The following is a 17715-nucleotide window of genomic DNA, read 5'->3' on the forward strand; positions in this document are numbered from 1 at the left end:
AAGAGGATGTTTCCAAGTTTTCTATTTTTACTAACGCTAACTTTTCGAGTTTTGTGGTTGCTTTGTTGGTATTGTTTGATGAATGTAGGGAAGAGGAAAGTATATGAGAACCGCTCCCGGTTCCTCGGCGCAAGCACAACAAGAAGATCCAAGGGATTGGCTAGAGTATGTTAGGAATGAATTCCCTACTGAGTTTGAAAGGGTAAATAGAAGAGCAATTGGTTTGACGTGGTATTTCGACTGGAGCTATCTTGAGCAAGCGGAATTTAAGAGGATTTTGAAGCGATTTTGATGTTATCATATAATAACACTATTCTTCATCCATGGGAGAGGGTGTTTTCAGTTCAGGACAAAGTTTACCCGTTATTGTGCAAGGAGTTTTTTTCATCTTTAGTGGTTTCAAGGACTCGGGATCCTAATGAGCAAAATTTTATGAGGTTTCGATTGGGTGGGAGAGATCAATCTTTTATTCGAGTGCAAATTTCTCGCGCTTTAGATTTATATCCCGAGTTGGATGATGTACGATTTTTGAATTATTTGATACAAACCGAGTTCTACAAATAAGAACCTTTCAGTAGTGTCTCTTTTTAGGGTCGTTTAACGGGAGGTGATGTCTTTAAAGCTTAGAGAGTAGGCTATGCGAGAATTAAGCTACCTTTTGATCATTTGCTACAAAGGTTGATTGCTACTACGTTTAATGCACGGGTAGATGGTAATGAGAAACCAAATAATAAGGATTTGTGGTATATGGATCAAATTAAACGGGGGAGACATATAAATATCGTTGGTTCTATTGCGGCATACTTGAGTAAATGTGCAGGTGAAACGGCGCAGGGGAAGAAGTTATTGGGTTGTCATTATATCACCAAATTTGCTAAGTTGTTGGATGTTGATTTGAGTATTGTTAGCTTTGTTAGCTTCTACAGGTCAGGATATGCCAGTTTTTGGTACGTAGTTTTATGTTAATGGAAATATTTTAATGCCATGGTTTGAGAATCAGTTGGTTCTATATCGGGACTCAGTTAGTTCTGGTGGAGCAGGTACGAGTGCAGCTAGGGCTGCGGGTGGCTCAGCATCGGGACTTAGTACGGGAGCTGGTCCGTCAGCTAGTACACATTTTGCGAGTTCTTGATATCCAAGTTAAGAAGGTTGGGATAGTTTAATCAATAGGTTGGGATAGTTTAATTAATAGCGTGAATCGAATGAGTTTGGATTATGGTGATGTCGCGGGTCAGTTAGAAAACCATGTGGTTCAATATGGTGTGGATCAGTCGGATAAAATGGAGTTTCAGAACAAGGTTCGAAAGCATCATGCCGTGATTGAGAGACATAATAATGAGGTTCAAAGGCATAATGAGCAAATGTGGCAAAGTCAGCAACGGAAAGAGGAGCTCGCGAGAGCTAACTACTATGATACTGGGATGATTGCTTATGGTGTTGATTGGGAGCGCCATAATTCTCGCTTGTTCTTTTTTAACCCGGGTCATTATTATGCTACTGCAAGCCAAGAGTAGACCTATTATTATGATCAGAACCGTCCCGAGCATCCACAACATTATAATGAGAGAGCTGCGATGAGGGACGCGCAGTTGTGTTTTATGCAGGAGTACCCGGACGAGCGTCCGGACATGCACGGGTTGGGTACTTCAGGATAGCCGTTTGATGATTACCAGGGATGAGGGCTTGCGTGCCCGTTGATCATGTTGTATTCTGTTTTTAGACATTTTCATTTATTTGGGTCTGTACTAAGATATTTATGTACTCTGCTTATGTACTGTAGACTTATTTGGGGGCAAGGCGTTTAGGCTTCCGGGTGCTGCCACCTTGTCCCATTTATGTAGTTCTTTTTATTGTTGTTAGGTTGGTTGGTGAAACGATTTTTCAAGTCTGGTGGTAAGTTCAGCAAAAGATCATGGTTGATGATTTATTGCGTGATGATCGATAATGGAAGATATTCTTATGCTGGCAGTCAGTTCAGCGTCATCTATCACTGGCATTCCGCGATCAGTGGTAAAAACCCGATAACTTTTATATTTTTTTTCTCACACTACCCTTTCGATTTTAATCTATTCTTGATCTCAAGTAATGGGGACATTACTTGATCTCAAGTGTGGGGTGGGGATGTAAAATCTCTCGGGTTAGTTGTAAAAGAGTTGTCAACATGTGCGTTTTGAATCTAAAATTTTTTGGCGTTTCACAGGTTTTGGTCGAAAAAAAATGAAAATTTTTTTAGGGGAAAATAAAAAAAATAACTAGAAAAGTTAGAAGAAAACGAAGAAAAAAATAGAAAAACAGTCAAAGATTCGGCCAAAACCTTATGCTTTGAGAATGGCAAGTTGTTACCTACGAATTGACGGGCACATAATGTCGTTTCCTGTATTCTTTCCGCCCTAGGCCGAAGTCGGGTCTAGTTGGCTCGGAAATAATGAACAAAATAAAATTGATTAGTAACCAATTAATTAACTATAAAACTATATTAACCAAATCCTAGCTAACTGTTCCTATATGACTATTTCCTTAAAATATACTAGCTTTGGTGGAACTATTGAACTATTGGACAAATTGACTACTATCATGGACAATTAAAAACTATTAAAAGAGTAGGAAATATTAAATACAACACATTTCGACTTAAAAGATCGTAAATAAATTACATCTACTACAGTTAAATATTTCCTCAAATGTGTCACTTGATTTCATCTTAAACCTCATTTGTATCTTGACGATTACAATCTGCGTTCAAACCTTTCGTGACACTTGAAAACACTTCAATCGGGAGGATGAATCAACCGCACTTCATCTACGGAAGAAAAGATTTACGCATATAGTTATGCACCTGAAAAATTCTCGGAACCTGCATAAATATTTAACACGTATATGTGCTAGCTTCTTTGGCATTGTTATTTCCAAAAATAACAATGCAATTTCCTTTCAAATTAGCCAATTTTGTAACAGCTCCAGCAAATCAACTTCAAGTTTTTCATTCGAATAAACCCTATTATAAAGATTACCCCTTCATCATCGTTACCGGAGAACCGTTTATATCTTACCACATTAACAGTAAACTTACCAACAACTCCGTTGATCTTTGACTTTTCGAAAAATCACTATATTCAATGAAACCCTATCATTTACTCATTTACATCTTATAACGAGAATTACTATACCAACTACCGAGAATTAGCAAATCAGTATTTTGAAATCTCGCAGCATATCTACATCAACAGTTATAAGTATACATATAACCCTTATCTCTTAGAATTATGATCTTCCACTCGGAAATTTTGAAAAGCACCCTGTCTACAAATCAATACCCCAAATTCTGAAAAAGCTGAATACAGCAGCAAAAACTGTACAAGCTGAATACAGCAGCAAAAACTGTACAAGCTGAATACAGCAGCCAAAAAAAACTGTACACGACCTTAATCGTCGAAGGTATAAAGATATAGAATTGTATGTTGGCAAAGCTCAGAAATGTTGGAACTGGAAACCGGATTGAGCAAACCATGAAGGAGACTCTGAACAAATTGCAAGGACTAAACTTGTACAAAAAGAATCCAGATGATTCTGTTTCTGATGAAATCTTTAGCGAATACCTTACTCCTTAACCACTCCAAATCATCGTGAATAAATTTCTTCATCACAATTTGATTCTGAAATCCTAAGATATCATCGTACCTTTCTTTATTAATATCCTCAATATTTTTGAAGATATCTTCATAAATATTCTCGTTCGATATTAATTATCTCTCTGCGCTATCCTTATCATATCATAAAAGGAAACTGTTTTAGTTCTATATTCTGCGAACCTTCAAATTTAAAATATGAATGTTTTTGAAGTAGTGTTGGAAACTGATGTATGAGTTAGTATAATATAATGACACTTGATCAACGTGATTATATTACAGTAAGTCATGCTGAGTTTCTAATGGAACGTGATGATTCTCAGTACCATCATCATGTGCCATGTTACACAACTCTTGCATTCTACTCAATCTTTAAACATATTAAGAACATATCTTCTTGATAGTTCTATCTTTCCAGATATTCTGGTAATTTACCAAATCAAGATCGTGCCATTACGATTTTCTTCTTAAAACATTAACTATGTTCATCCAAAATTTCATATCTACAAATTCTGGACCATTATTCGCTTGACTTAGAGTCGAGAAGAGAATAAAAAGGCAAAGAGCTCTGAAATATAAGGGAGGATATAAAGCCCGATAATAACACATAAATTACAAACCGTGTATATCAATGTTTATCGCAACATAAAGACACGGGAGAATTAAAAACACTATAACCCCAAGGTAATAGTAAAAATAAATAAAATCCTCTGGTGGTAAATGAAAAAGAAGAATGACAGATATGAAAGTTAAGAGTATATCAAGGATCAAAATGGGATGGAGCATATTGATGAATGCATTAAAGTATGAATTGAGAAAAAAGAATAGAGGTGTGAGTCGTAAGGAAACGACGGGAATGGATTTATAGTAAAATATCCGACAGAACAATCAAAACAGATGATCACATTTAAAGAGGATCCTAATTCCCTTGATTACCGAAGAATCAAATCTTATTACAAAGATTTTCTCCAAATCTCTTGAACTGGGAAATCAATTCTATCTACGTCAAAAGATATGACGAATCTATATCTACTCATTTCACTCTTTTGTGATAGTTTCACTCGTACGCTTCACATGATCGAATCGTTTTATCTATATTACTCAATGATGATAAAATTCTATTGATCAACTCATATTCGTCATGAAAACATTTTTATTGTTAGCCATGACGACCTCACTCAAATTTCGGGACGAAATTTCTTTAACGGGTAGGTACTGTAGTGACCTGGAAATTTTCAACCAAATTTAAACTTAATTCTTAATATGATTTTGACACGATAAGCAAAGTCTGTAAAGTTGAGTCTGAAAAATTTTTGAACTGTTTTCATATATGCAATTACCCTTCGACCATGCCCGACGATTCACGAACATCTGTTTGTAAAAAAAATATGTATATATATATATATATATATATATATATATATATATATATATATATATATATATATATATATATATATATATATATATATATATATATATATATAATAATTTGAAATAATAGAAAACAGTTTAATCATTTTAATTGAATATGTAAAGTAATATATAGAATAATAAGGTTGTGATTAAAATAAATCTATATATAAAACTATGTGATTTCCATACATGTTTAATGTTATATGTATATTGTAATATATAAATATTAAGGGTTATATTATATATGTCATAATCAATAACATGTAATATTAAGTTTGATCACTGGTTAAAAAAATATAAAAATATAATTAAAATTGTTATAATTACTTTCAATATTTTATCAATATTAGTATTATTAATCATATTACAACTGTTATAATCAAAATTCTAATAATTGTAAAGTATGTTTATCAAAACAAAAGTTAAAAATATAAGTATTATTATAGTTATATGTTATATAGCTATTAAATCTTACATAATTAATAAGATATAATGTTAAATTACAATTTAAGATAAATGTATTATTAATATTATTATTATTACTATTAGTATTATTATCAGTATTTATATTATTATTAATATTATTAATACTATATAATTATTAACTTATACTTATTATATGCATATTTATTCAATGAGGTAACCAAAATCTATTCATGTATCTATCATAATATTTTTAATTTGTTAGTTGTCCCTAAATCGTACAAATCACAGTACCAATCACAAGAAACATCCAAATTAATCAATTTCAACTTTTTATACTTTCCTATTCTTATTGAAACTGTTGAATATCAATTTGGTTATAAAACATAATTAAATCCAGTAGCAGGTATTACCAATTTAGTTTACACTATCATTTATCAATCACAACCAACCATAACAACTTTTATTCACTCGAATTTGAACAGAAAAGGAAAAGGCATTCAGGTTACTCCCCTGTTCGTTGCCCATTTTTTTTAAAATCTTTAATTTCGAATTTATTTTAAAATCTATAAATGCAGAGTTGTTAAAAATCCTTCCTTCAATCTATCTGTAAGTTTTCTGAATTCAATTCTTTCTACTGATTTTCAATTTCGAAGTCAAACCTGAAGAACAAAAAGTCAACTGAATCTTTATAATTCAAATTCGTAATCTAAATGCTGTTTCAGAATCAATTGACGATTTGGAAAGATTCTAGGAGTGATCTTAAACTCAAATTGTGTTATAACAATTGTATATAACAGTCTACAATCCAAAAATTGATTTCTTTTTTTTCAAATACGACGAACAGCAGGTAGCTGTTATTTCTTTTATATATTTTTTTATCCAATTTATCACAAATAAAAAGTTTATATGTTGGATAATAAATCCTAAAACAAATGAGTAAACTCTTTGTCAGTTGGGATTGATCCCTGGTCAGATTGATACAATTTTGAAGAAGAAGGAATTCAAACAGGAAATAAACGGGTTATGTTTTTTATGGGTTAATAGAAAATCAGAAAGACAGGCATGGTGTGATGGATAAGGGTGTTAGCCGGGTAGCGAGGGGTCTTGGGTTTGAGTCTCACTTGGGACATTTTTTTTTTAGAAGAAGTCTCTAAGGTAGCTAATTTTATTTATTTATTTATTTTTATTATTATTATTATTATTACTATTATTATTAGTATATCCCTGACTAGTGCTCGAGTAAAAATAATTATGCATGCTTGTACTTTTGATATTGCCATTAGATATGTTATGTTGAATTCTGAATTAATTACATATGTGGTTAAGATAAGGTATAAGATATGCATGTTGTCGGAAAGCTAGCGAAAAATTAAGAACTTTTCATTTAAATATCGAATAGATTCGATGAACGGGTTAGAAGTTATTGTCAATTGAATTTTTGTATTATTATTAAAAAATATTATTATTATCATCGTTATTATCGTCGTTCTAGTTTTATCTAATTATTATTATTATTATTATTATTATTATTATTATTATTATTATCATTCCCAATAAAAAATAATATCATAAAAAATTGTTATTTTTACTATTATTACTATCGTTATTATCGTTAAAGTTATAATTTGTATTATCATTATTATTATCATTAAAATAGTTATTAGTATTATCATTATCATAGTATTTATTATTATTAGTATTATTATAATTAAAATTAATATTAGTAACGCTTAATTATTATGATTACTATTATTATCATTAAAATGAACGCTATATAAAAGACGATTTAAAAGCTATTAATAAATTGATTAGGAAATAATGAGTATGAGTATCATGATGAAATTTAAAGATATTGATTTAGATAAAATTATCATTCTTCATTATTTTTACCACCATTATTATTAAAAGTATTATTATAAATATTAAAAATATCATCTTTACAAAAATTATTTTTTTTTATAGGAATATCATTTTTATTATAAAATTTCATTATTAATAAGAATTATCATATTATTATAATACCATTTTCATAAATATAAATATTGTTATTATTATTAGTAGAATAATAATAATTATTAATACAAAACAATACAACTCTTACTTATTAGTATTAACAATGTTATTTTATCAAATAAAAATGTAATACAAATAATATAATTACCTTAATATAACCTATCTTAACATTTTTATGATATTCAATAAACTTTATAAATCTTATTATCTAAGATATATAAAAATATATTTTTATATAAAGTTTTATTTATTAATAAATAGATTATATTATTTACCCTAATAAATCTTTTAAAAATATTTAAAAACATAAAACGACGATATTTAAACTATATAATAATCATGTAAAAATTTTAGAAATCATTTTGAGTCAAATTAACTTTCATTGACTTTTGCATATTAGACTCGAGCATTAGGATTGTGGTACACTATGACATAATCTAAATTGTTAGATAAATATTGACCAACATATAAATATATATAATTAATATAGGTTCGTGAATCTGAGGCCAACCTTACACTTATTCAATGATGTTATATGTATTTTTACTACAAAATACAGTATGGTGAGTTTCATTTGCCTTTTTACCCTTTACATTTTTGGGCTGAGAATACATGCGCAACTTTTATAACTGTTTTATGAAATAGACACAAGTAATCGAAACTACATTATATGGTTGAATGATAGAATTTGGATATACCCCTTTTAGTCTGGTAATCTAAGAATTAGGAAACCGATCTCCTAATTGACGCGAATCCTAAAGATAGATCTATGGGCCTATCGAACCCCATCCAAAGTACCAGATGCTTTAGTACTTCGATTTTTATCATATCCGAGGTAGTCCTGGAATGATGGGGATATTCTATATGCATCTAGTTAATTTCGGTTACCAGGTGTTCACCATATGAATGATTTTTATCTCTGCCGTTTGCGAATGCCGGATTTGAGATAGTTGTTATGAAAAATGAAATCTTGTGGTCTATTAAAATGATGAAAATGAAATGATTACTATAAACTGATGAACTCACCAACCTTTTGTTTGACACTTTAAAGCATGTTTATTCTCAGGTTTGAAAGAAATCTTCTGCTGTGCATTAGTTCATTTTAAGGATATTACTTGGAGTCATTCATGACATATTTCAAAAGACGTTGCATTCTAGTCGTTGAAGTTCATTAGAGAATATTATTAAGTAAATGACAGATTAGGTCATTTATAGTTGGATATTATGAGATGGTATGCATACCTGTCAACTTTCGATGTAAATGAAAGATTGCCTTTTAAAAACGAATGCAATGTTTGTAAAAATGTATCATATAGAGGTCAAGTACCTTGCGATGTAATCAACTATTATGACTCGTTTATAATCGATATGGACTTTGTTCGGATGGATTAGGACGGGGCGTTTCAGTTGGTATCAGAGCGGTGGTCTTAGCGAACCAGGTCTGCATTAGTGTGTCTAACCGGTAGTTGTTAGGATGCATTAGTGAAGTCTGGACTTCGACCTAGAAGTTGTTAGGTTATATTAATGAGTCTGGACTTGAACCTTGTCTGCATGTCAAAAGTTTTGCTTATCATTTCTTGTCGAAAATTACCTGCTTACCATTCTTAGTCTAAACACATCTTACTGCATTGACTGCATGAATAGTGTATAGACAAAATTCATATCTTAGCGTATCTGCTAATCCATATCTTAACGTATCTGTTACCATAAAAGATGCCTGATATATTTCTTAAATTCCTCCGTAATCTACGAAATCTTTTGTTCTATATATAGATATTCTATGTAATTAGAATATCATCCGATATCCGAAAATCATTTCATATCGAAATATCCTTTATTCAGTCGTACGCAATGGAACTCACCGCTAGTTCAAGTCCCTCAGATTCCGACATGGAGTCCCACTCCATCTTCGAAGGCAGCATCACTAGAATGAATCAATCAATCAGCCATCCCCAATTCATCTGATGAGTTCGTAGTCGATTTAATCAATGGAGACGCGAATAAGGTGATCCCTTCCACCAACCGAATTCACCTTTTGGCAAAGAACCTGAATCACTTACCGGCAAACCTGTTCGAAACATCATTTTCACTCTCGTTGCTCGAATATCTGGCCATAATTATATACTATCTCAAATTCAAAACCTTATACATCCACTCGTTCCAACCGACAATCATCCCGGAGTAATAAGTCAACGAGCTTCGCACCTGAGTTGTAGCCTTGAAAAAGATGGCGCAAAATGTACCAGCTTCAGCAATATTACCGGCATCAACAGTACCACCAACAACAACATCCGCATCCCAAGACTCAATTTCACAATCTTCCCCACGAACACCAACATCATACGCACCATATATACCAAGGAGTACCAACCGCAATGAATGATGAAGTATTGATCCATAACTTCATTAATATTCTGCGAAGAATATGTGAATCCTAATAGTTTTAGAGATTACTTATTCTAGCTCAAATCGGAAATCAAATCGGAAATCAAATGAGTCTAATATAATATTGACTCGTTAAATCCATAATTACATCTGAAGAAAATATAAATGTATATATATTTTCATAAAGATTGTGATTAAAAATTCTTTCGTACAAACTATTAATGGTGAAAATATTTTAACGGGTAGGTAATACCCGAGGAATATTTATATTTCACATTAATAAGTTACACTGTACATTCTTCAATTCAGATTCGGCAGTCATTAACAACACTGCTCAAATTCACGCATATACATATCCGTTCACCAAAGAACAACAATTTTCATCCAAGTTCAATTTCATGTTTGGAATTTGACCGATCAGATGCCAAGTCAAGATTTGACAAGTGGCATAATGAAGAAAATAATGAACAAAATAAAATTGATTAGTAACCAATTAATTAACTATAAAACTATATTAACCAAATCCTAGCTAACTGTTCCTATATGACTATTTTCTTAAAATATACTAGCTTTGGTGGAACTATTGAACTATTGGACTAATGGACTACTATCATGGACAATTAAAAACTATTAAAAGAGTAGGAAATATTAAATACAACACATTTCAACTTAAAAGATCATAAATAAATTACATCTACTACAGTTAAATATTTCCTCAAGTGTGCCACTTGATTTCATCTTAAACCTCATTTGTATCTTGACGATTACAATCTGCGTTCAAACCTTTCGTGACTCTTGAAAACACTTTAATCGGGAGGATGAATCAACCGCACTTCATCTACGGAAGAAAAGATTTACGCATATAGTTATGCACATGAAAAATTCTCGGAACCTGTATAAATATTTAACACGTATATGTGCTAGCTTCTTTGGCATTGTTATTTCCGAAAATAACAACGCAATTTCCTTTCAAATTAGCCAATTTTGTGACAGCTCCAGCAACTCAAATTCAAGTTTTTCATTCGAATAAACCCTATTATAAAGATTACCCCTTCATCATCGTTACCGGAGAAACGTTTATATCTTACCACATTAACAGTAAACTTACCAACAACTCCGTTGATCTTTGACTTTCTGAAAAATCACTATATTTAGTGAAACCCTATCATTTACTCATTTACATCTTATAACTAGAATTACTATACCAACTACCGAGAATTAGCAAATCAGTATTTTGAAATCTCGCAGCATATCTACATCAACAGTTATAAGTATACATATAACCCTTATCTCTTAGAATTATGATCTTCCACTCGAAAATTTTGAAAAGCACCCAGTCTACAAATCAATACCCCAAATTCTGAAAAAGCTGAATACAGCAGCAAAAACTGTACAAGCTGAATACAGCAGCAAAAAAAACTGTACACGACCTTAATCGTCGAAGGTATAAAGATAAAGAATTGTATGTTGGCAAAGCTCAGAAATGTTGGAACTGGAAACCGGATTGAGCAAACCATGAAGGAGACTCTGAACAAATTACAAGGACTAAACTTGTACATAAAGAATCCAGATGATTCTGTTTTTAATGAAATCTTTAGCGAATACCTTACTACTTAACCACTCTAAATCATCGTGAATAAATTTCTTCATCACAATTTGATTCTGAAATCCTAAGATATCATCGTACCTTTCTTTATTAATATCCTCAATATTTCTGAAGATATCTTCATAAATATTCTCGTTCGATATTAATTATCTCTCTGCGCTATCCGTATCATATCATAAAAGGAAACTGTTTTAGTTCTATATTCTGCGAACCTTCAAATTTAAAATATGAATGTTTTTGAAGTAGTGTTGGAAACTGATGCATGAGTTAGTATAATATAATGACACTTGATCAACGTGATTATATTACAGTAAGTCATGCTGAGTTTCTAATGGAACGTGATGATTCTCAGTACCATCAGCATGTGCCATGTTACACGACTCTTGCATTCTACTCAATCTTTAAACATATTAAGAACATATCTTCTTGATAGTTCTATCTTTCTGGATATTCTGGTAATTTACCAAATCAAGATCGTGCCATTACGATTTCCTTCTTAAATCATTAATTTTGTTCATCCAAAATTTCATATCTACAAATTCTGGACCATTATTCTCTTGACTTAGAGTCGAGAAGAGAATAAAAAGGCAAAGAGCTCTGAAATATAAGGGAGGATATAAAGCCCGATAATAACACATAAATTACAAACCGTCTATATCAATGTTTATCGCAACATAAAGACACGGGAGAATTAAAAACACTATAGCCCCAAGGTAATAGTAAAAATAAATAAAATCCTCTGGTGGTAAATGAAAAAGAAGAATGACAGATATGAAAGTTAAGAGTATATCAAGGATCAAAACGGGATGGAGCATATTGATGAATGCATTAAAGTATGAATTGAGAAGAAAGAATAGAGGTGTGAGTCGTAAGGAAATGATGGGAATGGATTTATAGTAAAATATCTGACAGAACAATCAAAACAGATGATCACATTTAAAGAGGATCCTAATTCCCTTGATTACCGAAGAATCAAATCTTATTACAAAGATTTTCTCCAAATCTCTTAAACTGGGAAATCAATTCTATCTACGTCAAAAGATATGACGAATCTATATCTACTCATTTCACTCTTTTGTGATAGTTTCACTCGTACGCTTCACATGATCGAATCATTTTATCTATATTACTCAATGATGATAAAATTCTATTGATCAACTCATATTCGTCATGAAAACATTTTTATTGTTAGCCTTGAGGACCTCACTCAAATTTCGGGACGAAATTTCTTTAACGGGTAGGTACTGTAGTGACCCAGAAATTTCCAACCAAATTTAAACTTAATTCTTAATATGATTTTGACACGATAAGCAAAGTCTGTAAAGTTGAGTCTGAAAAATTTTTGAACTATTTTCATATATGCAATTACCCTTCGACCATGCCCTACGATTCACGAACATCTGTTTGTAAAAAAAATATGTATATGTATATATATATATATATATATATATATATATATATATATATATATATATATATATATATATATGCTAGTATATATAATAATTTGAAATAATAGAAAACAATTTAATCATTTTAATTGAATATGTAAAGTAATATATAGAATAATAAGGTTGTGATTAAAATAAATCTATATGTAAAACTATGTGATTTCCATACATGTTTAATGTTATATGTATATTGTAATATATATAAATATTAAGGGTTATATTATATATGTCATAATCAATAACATGTAATATTAAGTTTGATCACTGGTTAAAAAAAAATAATATAAAAAAATAATTAAAATTGTTATAATTACTTTTCAATATTTTATCAATGTTAGTATTATTAATCATATTACTACTGTTATAATCAAAATTCTAATAATTGTAAAGTATGTTTATCAAAACAAAAGTTAAAAATATAAGTATTATTATAGGTATATGTTATATAGCTATTAAATCTTACATAATTAATAAGATATAATGTTAAATTACAATTTAAGATAAATGTATTATTAATATTATTATTATTACTATTAGTATTATTATCAGTATTTATATTATTACTAATATTATTAATACTATATAATTATTAACTTATACTTATTATATGCATATTTATTCAATGAGGTAACCAAAATCTATTCATGTATCTATCATAATATTTTTAATTTGTTAGTTGTCCTTAAATCGTACAAATCACAGTACCAATCACAAGAAACATCCAAATTAATCAATTTCAACTTTTTATACTTTCCTATTCTTATTGAAACTGTCGAATATCAATTTGGTTATAAAACATAATTAAATCCAGTAGCAGGTATTACCAATTTAGTTTACAATATCATTTATCAATCACAACCAACCATAACAGCTTTTATTCACTCGAATTTGAACAGAAAAGGAAAAGGCATTCAGGTTACTCCCCTGTTCGTTGCCCATTTTTTTTAAAATCTTTAATTTCGAATTTATTTTAAAATCTATAAATGCAGAGTTGTTAAAAAATCCTTCCTTCTATCTATCTGTAAGTTTTCTGAATTCAATTCTTTCTACTGATTTTCAATTTTGAAGTCAAACCTGAAGAACAAAAAGTCAACTGAATCTTTATAATTCAAATTCGTAATCTAAATGCTGTTTCAGAATCAATTGACAATTTGGAAAGATTCTAGGAGTGATCTTAAACTCAAATCGTGTTATAACAATTGTGTATAACAGTCTACAATCCAAAAATCGATTTCTTTTTTTTTTCAAACACGACGAACAGCAGGTAGCTGTTATTTCTTTTATATATTTTTTATCCAATTTATCATAAATAAAAAGTTTATATGTTGGATAATAAATCCTAAAACAAATGAGTAAACTCTTTGTCAGTTGGGATTGATCCCTGGTCAGATTGATACAATTTTGAAGAAGAAAGAATTCAAACAGGAAATAAACGGGTTATGTTTTTACGGGTTAATAGAAAATCAGAAAGACAGGCATGGTGTGATGGTTAAGGGTGTTAGCCAGGTAGCGAGGGGTCTTGGGTTCGAGTCTCACTTGGGACATTTTTTTTTTAGAAGAAGTCTCTAAGGTAGCTAATTTTATTTATTTATTTATTATTATTATTATTATTATTATTATTATTATTATTATTATTATTATTATTATTATTATTATTATTATTATTATTATTATTATTACTACTACTACTATTATTATTAGTATATCCCTGACTAGTGCTCGAGTAAAAATGAGTATGCATGCTTGTACTTTTGATATTGCCATTAGATAGGTTATGTTGAATTCTGAATTAGTTACATACGCGGTTAAGATAAGGTATAAGATATGCATGTTTTCGGAAAGCTAGCGAAAAATAAAGAACTTTTCATTTAAATATCGAATAGATTCGATGAACGGGTTAGAAGTTATTGTCAATTGAATTTTTGTATTATTATTAAAAATGATTATTATTATCGTCGTTATTATCGTCGTTCTAGTTTTAACTAATTATTATTATTATTATTATTATTACTATTATTATTATTATTATTATTATTATTATTATCATTATCAATAAAAAGTAATATCATTAAAAATTGTTATTTTTATTATTATTACTATCGTTATTATCGTTAAAGTTATAATTAGTATTATCATTATTATTATCATTAAAATAGTTATTAGTATTATCATTATCATAGTATTTATTATTATTAGTATTATTATAATTAAAATTAATATTAGTAACACTTAATTATTATGATTACTATTATTATCATTAAAATGAACGCGATATAAAAGACGATTTAAAAGCTATTAATAAATTGATTAGGAAATAATGAGTATGAGTATCATGATGAAATTTAAAGATATTGATTTAGATAAAATTATCATTCTTCATTATTTTTACCACCATTATTATTAAAAGTATTATTATAAATATTAAAAATATCATCTTTACAAAAAATTATTATTTTTTTATAGGAATATCATTTTTAATATAAAATTTCATTATTAATAAGAATTATCATATTATTATAATACCATTTTCGTAAATATAAATATTGTTATTATTATTAGTAGAATAATAATAATTATTAATACAAAACAATACAACTCTTACTTATTAGTATTAACAATGTTATTTTATCAAATAAAAATGTAATACAAATAATATAATTACCTTAATATAACCTATCTTAACATTTTTATGATATTCAATAAACTTTATAAATCTTATTATCTAAGATATATAAAAATATATTTTTATATAAAGTTTTATTTATTAATAAATAGATTATATTATTTACCCTAATAAATCTTCTAAAAATATTTAAAAACATAAAACGACGATATTTAAACTATATAATAATCATGTAAAAAATTTAGAAATCATTTTGAGTCAAATTAACTTTCATTGACTTTTGCATATTAGACTCGAGCATTAGGATTGTGGTACACTATGACATAATCTAAATTGTTAGACAAATATTGATCAACATATAAATATATATAATTAATATAGGTTCGTGAATCTGAGGCCAACCTTACACTTGTTCAATGATGTTATATGTATTTTTACTACAAAATACAGTATGGTGAGTTTCATTTACCTTTTTACCCTTTACATTTTTGGGCTGAGAATACATGTGACGCCCCGTACAAAACCATCGTGTACGATTCGTCATCAACAGGATCTTTACATGGTTGAATACTACATGCTGTTTGAAAACCAGTTTGCATTCATAAAAAGATAGCGTTTTACAAAAGATAACGTGCATCCTACGAACAGGCGCATAAACATAAGTACTTGACCCTAAGGTCGTTACAAAGCCATTGTTTGAAATTAACATAAACTACGAATGCAACAAAAAAGTTCCATGAATGAGACATCTCTAGTAATGCAGCGGATAACTAATACAGCAGGTCCTTAACAGTAATTCAATAACAGCATGACAACAAATATAACAGCGGAAGCAAGAAACCTCTAGGCACCTGAGAAATACACACTTAAAAGTCAACACGAATATTGGTGAGCTATAGTTTAAGTTGTAACAGTAACGTAAGATAGGCCACGAGATTTTACTACAACAAACAGTATGAAAAGTATATGTATAACCGTGAGCACCCGGTAACTAGACTTAACGTTTATAACCCCCTGAAAATACACTTGGCGAGTGCGTATGTTCACGAAGTATTAAACACCCGTTAAATGCTAGTGCGACTAGCCCGAGTGAGAATGTCAAACTCTATGGATCCATATCTAATATTCGCGTTCACCGGTTCAAAAACCAATGACTAAACGTTACCGTGCTAAGGGGAATGTTTATGCTGTTGTATAACCCACACACATATAAAGTTTAAGTACTCGTGCCTAACATGTAAAACGTAAAAATCGCATGTATTCTCCGTCCCAAAAATAGTAAAAGTGGTAAAAAGGGATGCTATAACTCACAGTGATAAAAGCGATAAAGTCGGTAATGAAAGTACGCAAGTAGTAAGTCGGTCCGAAAGGTCGTCAACCTAAATCAAAGGTTACTAGGTCAGTAGGTTGTCTTTATAAATTCTAATAGTGCATAAAATAAGTTTAAGTGTCATCATCATCATCATCATTCATCATCATAAAAGCTAAGTAAGTGTGACAAGAATAGAGATCGAAACAATAGGCTGACTTCGGTCAGCTTCTACGACCTCTACGTAAATCGAAAAGACGTATAGTCAGTGGCTATGGCTCCGTATATGAGTCCCCTAACAGCTGACCAATTTTCAGAACCTAACTCGTCTTCGTTTGACCGGGGCAACGGCTTAAGTGCGAGTAGGTCAGAAATTTCAGTACAACATTAATAGGGTGTAGTGACTCTCGGAGGGCCATAAATCCTAAACCGTAACTTGGATTAAGACGAGGCCTAAACGGAAAATCATCTACTCGAACCAAACTAACTGAAAATCAAATTTTCAGTAGCCCAGGTGACCTGATCAGATACGAAAATAAGTGGACAAGTGCTACAGTGGGGTTCTTGGTGCTTGATGCTCATCACGGTTCTCATCCTTAATGCTTGTAGCTTCAAGTGTACAACTCATTGATAGTTTAGCATCACTTTTGACCAAGATTCTACCATCAATACACAATATGTTAAGACCAAGTGGTAACACAACTCATTTAAGAGTCTTAGATGGATGATGAACCAAGGTTACATCATATCCTTAGTCTTAACACAATTACAAGTCCTATTTAACAACAAAGTTACAAACTTTACATCAATTAAACAAGTATGAACATGATATAAGTCAAATGAGGTGATGGAACCCTAAG

The 17715-nt window shown here is 30.1% G+C and overlaps 1 pseudogene; it reads left to right on the plus strand.

The window, feature by feature from the left end:
• The first annotated feature begins 1574 nt into the window (after positions 1-1574).
• The window catches only part of LOC139854509 (uncharacterized), a 72113-nt pseudogene continuing 55972 nt past the window's right edge, over positions 1575-17715 (plus strand).

The sequence above is a fragment of the Rutidosis leptorrhynchoides genome, chromosome 6 (genome assembly GCF_046630445.1).
Source record: "Rutidosis leptorrhynchoides isolate AG116_Rl617_1_P2 chromosome 6, CSIRO_AGI_Rlap_v1, whole genome shotgun sequence".
NCBI lineage: Eukaryota > Viridiplantae > Streptophyta > Magnoliopsida > Asterales > Asteraceae > Rutidosis > Rutidosis leptorrhynchoides.